General features: G+C 36.9%; 1 protein-coding gene across 1 annotated transcript in view; it reads right to left on the bottom strand.

Annotated features, from left to right (window-relative positions):
- Nucleotides 1–4,866: 4,866 nt before the first annotated feature.
- LOC149065114 (uncharacterized) overlaps nucleotides 4,867–6,000 on the bottom strand; it is a 31,666-nt gene continuing 30,532 nt past the window's right edge. Inside the window, exon 6 of the mRNA XM_089254440.1 lies at nucleotides 4,867–5,204. The gene's annotated coding sequence lies outside the window, so the exon portion shown is untranslated. The remainder of the gene's footprint in view (nucleotides 5,205–6,000) is intronic.

The following is a 6,000-nucleotide window of genomic DNA, read 5'->3' as shown; positions in this document are numbered from 1 at the left end:
ACTGTTTATATAGTGATGTTAAATCACCAACAACTATTATAACTAATAATAGAGAACAACAATGGTTTTTCGACAGAATTTCATGATTTTATTTCTTTCTGTTGGCGAACAACGAAATTCCATCAACAATGAAAGCCTCGTATGAAACTATTTGGACTTGTTCCTGAGAATGATGGGCACTAGAACAATGTGAATTGCTTAAGCCACGTGACAGACCCCCACTCCCGAAGCAACTTTACAAAGTCACCGAGTCCTTTTTAAGGCTGTTCTTTCCCAAATTACCTCGGTTTTTCTTGAATTTGCAAATCGCTGTGAATATTCCGCTTAGAAACATTCGTCGCGTATTTACAGATCACCGCGGCACAGCACCAGATCACTCAAGTGACCCCGAGGCTGACCACTTAATTGATCTTCAGCATTTTTATAAGATCACTCGATTAAGTGGTCCGCGGGACAAGTTTTCAAATTAATGAAGTGACCCTAAAGGCTAGCATTGAGTCGAGCTTCAGCGTAAGGACTTCATGACGTCATCATCGAACGAATGAGAGACGCAGAACGTGCAACGTCATCAATTGTGGGTGGGGCGAAGAAACGAGGAACGAATCATTGAAGAGATTAATGACGTCATTCGTCAGTTGGGCCGTAAAACTGGATTTTTAATTTTCGCTTTCAAGATTCGAGTGACGTCATCAGATTCATCGCGCGACATTTTCTAATGATAAAGCAACGTAAAACCGCTGTTTATTGATGATTTCTTTACTAGAGTAATTATTCTCTAAATATTATTAATTTTTTTGAGCAGACGCCCCAAACATCCTCCATCACCACGACATTTATTTCAAATTTTTGGAAAGAATATTTGATTTTTGACAGATGTTTTTCCGAGCTCATTCATGCAATGTTAAGTCAATAGAAAAATGCTTTTCTACGAGAAAGGGATTATCAGAAATGTCGCATTTGTTGGAATCATGCTCTAATTGCTTGTGGAACGTTATTCAGAAATTAAATGATTCACACGAATGATTTGTTTCCTGAATATGTGTGAAATATGCACGCACACACACAATTAGCTTTATTCAAACCAATGATCGCAATCAATGTCCTCTTTATTATATCGGTACTGGGGCTAACTGGAAAAAAATCAGCTTTTCTCCCGTTAATTTAGTTCTCAACCCGTGGCCCGTTGGCCACAATTTAGTCGTGTGAATAATAACCAAATCACTCAAGTGGCGTACGAATGATTATCAAATCACTTTATCGACCCGTTGCACATTTCCAGATAGCTTAAGCGAACGGAAAAGTACATATCTAAATCATTTGAACGACCCGCGGAACGTCTCCACTTCATTTAATTTGCACGCTGTTCTATGTGGAGTGCAGGTGATTTAGGTGAATGACATGTATTTTCCAGATCACTCAAGAAGGCAGCGCCACGCTTCGAAATATTTTTAGTGACTTGCAGCATATTTATAGTTCAGGTAAGTGGCCCCTGCAATTTTATAATCTAGATCTAGCACTTCCAGATCATTTTGATTGCTTTCTACACATTTCCAGGTGTCTTAAGTGGCCCGCGGCACATTTTCGGATTAATGAAGTGAATATGATCACTCATATGGTCAATCACTCGGCCACTCATGCACTCAATGACTCACTTGGTCACTCATACGGTAAATTATTCAATCCCTATCAATTAGGTCACTCGTACATTCAGTTACTCTGTCACTCATATGGTCAATCACTGATCTGTAAATGTTCTTTGCGTCATTTAAGTGATCTGTAAATGTGCTTTGCGTCATTTAAGTGATCTGTAAATGTGCTTTGCGTCATTTAAGTGATCTGTAAAGGTGCTTTGCTTGCCTCATTTAAGTGATCTGTAAAGGTGCTTTGCTTACCTCATTTAAGTGATCTGTAAATGTGCTTCGGGTCATTTTAGTTATCTGTGAATGTACTGCGTACCTCTTAAATGATCATCCAGTGCAAAACACAAGTTTTTTGCTAGTTTTATAAGAGGTGGCCAGACGTCCCGGTTTTTAACTAATCACTGTCACGACATCTGTTTGTGTCGGTTCTTGTCATCGCCTAATAAAATCATTCCATGATGACCATATTTCGTTAGAAAAATATGAAAAACTAGAATTTTATGAATAAAAATACGGGACATCACTGAGAATGTTGGCAAAATTACAAACTGTGTTAAAATTTCTGAAAAAGGGGCGGGAAATGACGGGACAGTGGAAATCGCGGTGAATTGAACTGTAATTAACCGAAAAAATGCTGAGCATGGGGCAAACACGCGAGATGAGAATTTAATAATTATTATAGTCGTAATTATCAAACTATTTTTTACGATTTATAAAAATCACCTTCATTTACGGTTTCAGTAAAATTTGCAAATTCGAATTAGCTTCGTTGCAATGAACATGAAAATTGCATAAATGAAGTCGGGACAATAAAATTTACGTGAAAGCACGAGAATGTCCCGTAAAATACGGGACATGTGGTTACCCTACTGATAACATGCTGTGAAATTTGGTGGTTCCCGTCGAATTGTTTCAAACATTTTACTTTTCCTGAAAATATGAAAAACACGCTGATTTATATTTTCAATGGCATTTCCACACGGTTGTCATAAGTGGCTTTAAATACATTTATTGCAATTTTAAAATTAATTTTCTAATTAATACTACTATGCTGTTATATTAAGGATGACCATACGTCTTGTATTTCTCGGAACATCCCGTATTTTCACGTCATTTTGGCCATCCTGTGACTTTTCGAAAGATGTCCCTTTTTTTCCTACGAAACCTCAATCAACTTTTATTCTTCATTTTGAAATCAAATATTAAAACTATTACTTCCTAACTCATAAACCATAATACGATAATTACGACTATCAAATAGGAATATTCATCTCACATATGGCCCATGATACACATGCTACTAAATTCGCAATTCTAATAATTTTCACGGATATGAATGACTAATTAGTTAATCGATTATGATTTCAATTAGCATCAGGATGAAAAATTTATAAATATCAGAAAATTCACAATTTTACTAATTTTCACGAATTTCAATGACTAATTAATTAACTAATTATGATTTTAATTAGCATCGGGATCGTTGTGATTGATAAATGACAATCTCTCAAATTTATGAAAATTAGAAAAATCGCAATTTTATTAATTTTAACGAATTTGAATGACTAATTAGTTAACTAATTAGGATCGTAATTAGCATCAGGAACGATGGGATTAATTAATGACAATCTTTCGAATTTATGAAAGTTGGATAAATCGCATCACTAATTATCACGAGTTTGAATGAGTAATTAGTTAATTATGATTTTAATTAGCATCGGGATCGTTGTGATTAAAGAATGTTAAGATTTAAAAATTTATAAAAAATCAGAAAACTCACAGCATTTACCAAAGTGCGTGGTCAAAGTCCGAAATGTATTTGTTTACAAGCGTTTTCCGGCGTTTTACCGTAACATATATCTATATAAATTATATATAATATTAATATATATATATATATAAATAATTAATTAATAAATATATATAAATGTAAAATTATCGAAACAAGCTGCAGTAGAGACATGGTTATGTTGATATTGTCTTAATACAGCGCCATCTGTGATTCATTATATAAAAAAAAAGTGTGAATTAAATATTATATATATGTTACCGGCAAAGTATGAAATCCAGGAATTCTATAGAATGCCCAGGCATTGTATAGAATACCTGGTCGTTTCAGGCAAAGTATGAAATACCGGTTTTATTCTATACTTTGGCTAGGCATTCTATAGAATGCCTAAACACAATCCAGGCAAAGTATGAAACATCTTCTTCCAACAAATCTCTTTAGGGGCGGTATAAAATATTTGATAAAATTAAAATTTCACAGAATTTTCTTTTTTTTCCGGAAACGTTTCCCTTTCGCTCTCGTGAAAAAGGATCTGTTGAGGGGCGGTATAAAAATTACAATTTCTTCGAATTAAAATTTCGCAGGGATTTTCTTTTCGGCGCAGCTAAAGCTAAAGGGCAATGGATTTCGGTTTACGGAAAATTCGCCGACAACAATTCACCACCATGCAATTCACCGCTAGGAAATTTCACCGCTAGGAAAATTAACCGCCGGAAAATTCATAGCTAGGAAATTCGCCGACTAACAATTCACCGGCAACAGTTCGATGAGAGTCAGAAAGTGAGGGATTGAGCGATTGAGTTACTGAGTCAGTGAACGATTGAGTTACTGAGTCAGTGAGCAAGAAATTGAGCGATTGAGTTACTGAGTCAGTGAGCGATTGAGTTACTGAGTCAGTGAGCGATTGAGTTACTGAGTCAGTGAGCAAGGGATTGAGCAATTGAGTTACTGAGTCAGTGAGCGAGGGATTGAGCGAGTGAGTGAGTAACCGAGCTACTGAATCCGTGAATGAGTGATCTAGTGAGTGAGTGAGCTACTGAGAGGATGAGTGATCTAGTGAGTAAGTGAGTGAATGAACCACTGAGTGGATGAGTGACCCAGTGAGTGAGTGATCTACTGAATAGATAAGTGGTCCACTAGTTTGCACGTGCAAACTAGTTGATACCTCCGTCTCTTTGTCTACGATTTTCTTTCGGCACTGCGATAGTTACTGGGCCTCTTTCGTCCCTCCACAAAAATTACTTTTGGCACGTGTAAATCCGTTGAGGGCCCTCCGTCTCTTCATGGGAAGCCAATTCTCTTGACTTTTTATTATTCCTCTTATTATCACGTGTAGTTATAATAAATTGTCATCTGGATGTGCCGTCTTCGAAACTATGTTCACATTTATGGAATCAATGTCGAGACATTTTATGACAAACATTTTACTCATCAGATGAATATTTTACGACGTAATTTATTTCGTAATTGTATTGCTTGCGAAATCAGATCAGTCGTGTTTCGTATACAACTATGCAGCTAGCAGATTGTCTCCGACTGTTCATAACCGCAACAAAATAATCAATAATAGGTTCAATTTACATCACATCAATAAAACAAGGTACGCAAGAAGCACTCCCGGTGTTGAAGTAGATCCAATCCGAATACGCTGCCACATTGGTTGACACCTCAGTCCCTGATTGATCACAATTATCAGGACCGCCTGAAATGATACCTACTTGAACGTATTCCATGGTCTGAGGATGAAATAAAAGCATGGGACCTCCTGAGTCTCCCTGAAAATATAAATGGGTTTTTTTAATTTTCTTAAAGAAGGCAATAGCAAAAGTGAGAATCGAGCGATAATTTGGGGACTACTCCAGACAACCCTCTCTCACTCTGTACATGATGTGATGCGTGATGGACATTTTTATTTCCAACATTATTTCTTCTTGCATTCATGATTGATTTTTGAGCGTCACGACATAGGATTTGAAATAAAAATATTTTCTAGGCAAAATGTCCAAAGATAATGTTCAATATCTCGTTGGAAAGCGAAGCGTCAAAGTTTTCAGTGATGGGAGTTTGATCTCGGTAAAGGCGACGGCAATGAGAAGATGTAAATTGCATTTTTAACAACATGAGCATTTATTTACACACACGGACAAGTTATACGCGACATCCCATCCTCTATGACGCAATACAATCAACTCACTGAAACGTTCGAAAACTCTCTGGGGATCCGTTGCCAGGTTACCATCCGCCGCAAGGCGAAAAACGCTGCAACGGGAAAACTTAACATCGTGACGTCACAGAGCATCGTTTATGATCGGTCACTACATCGGTATAACGTCACCAGAAGACATATAAATAGGCAAACACGAAATAATAAAACTGCCTCGTCACAATCGAAAATTTGTATAGCTCGGGACCTATAGTCCGTTTCAGGTTAACTTTGCAGTGAAGGGCAAGCTACAAGGAAACCGCATCACACGTATGGTAACGAAAACCTTTCAACTACTGTATAAATACGCGGTTGCGGTTTTTTTTTACGTATAACATTATGCATATGTCATGCAAATGGGCTGTGTG

This window comes from Pholcus phalangioides, unplaced genomic scaffold (assembly GCF_987345545.1).
Source record: "Pholcus phalangioides strain wild (caught in Gottingen) unplaced genomic scaffold, Ppha-v1.0 ptg000041l_1, whole genome shotgun sequence".
Classification (NCBI taxonomy): Eukaryota; Metazoa; Arthropoda; class Arachnida; order Araneae; family Pholcidae; genus Pholcus; species Pholcus phalangioides.
Note: the sequence above shows the minus strand (reverse complement) of the source record. Positions and strands in the feature narration are given on the sequence as shown.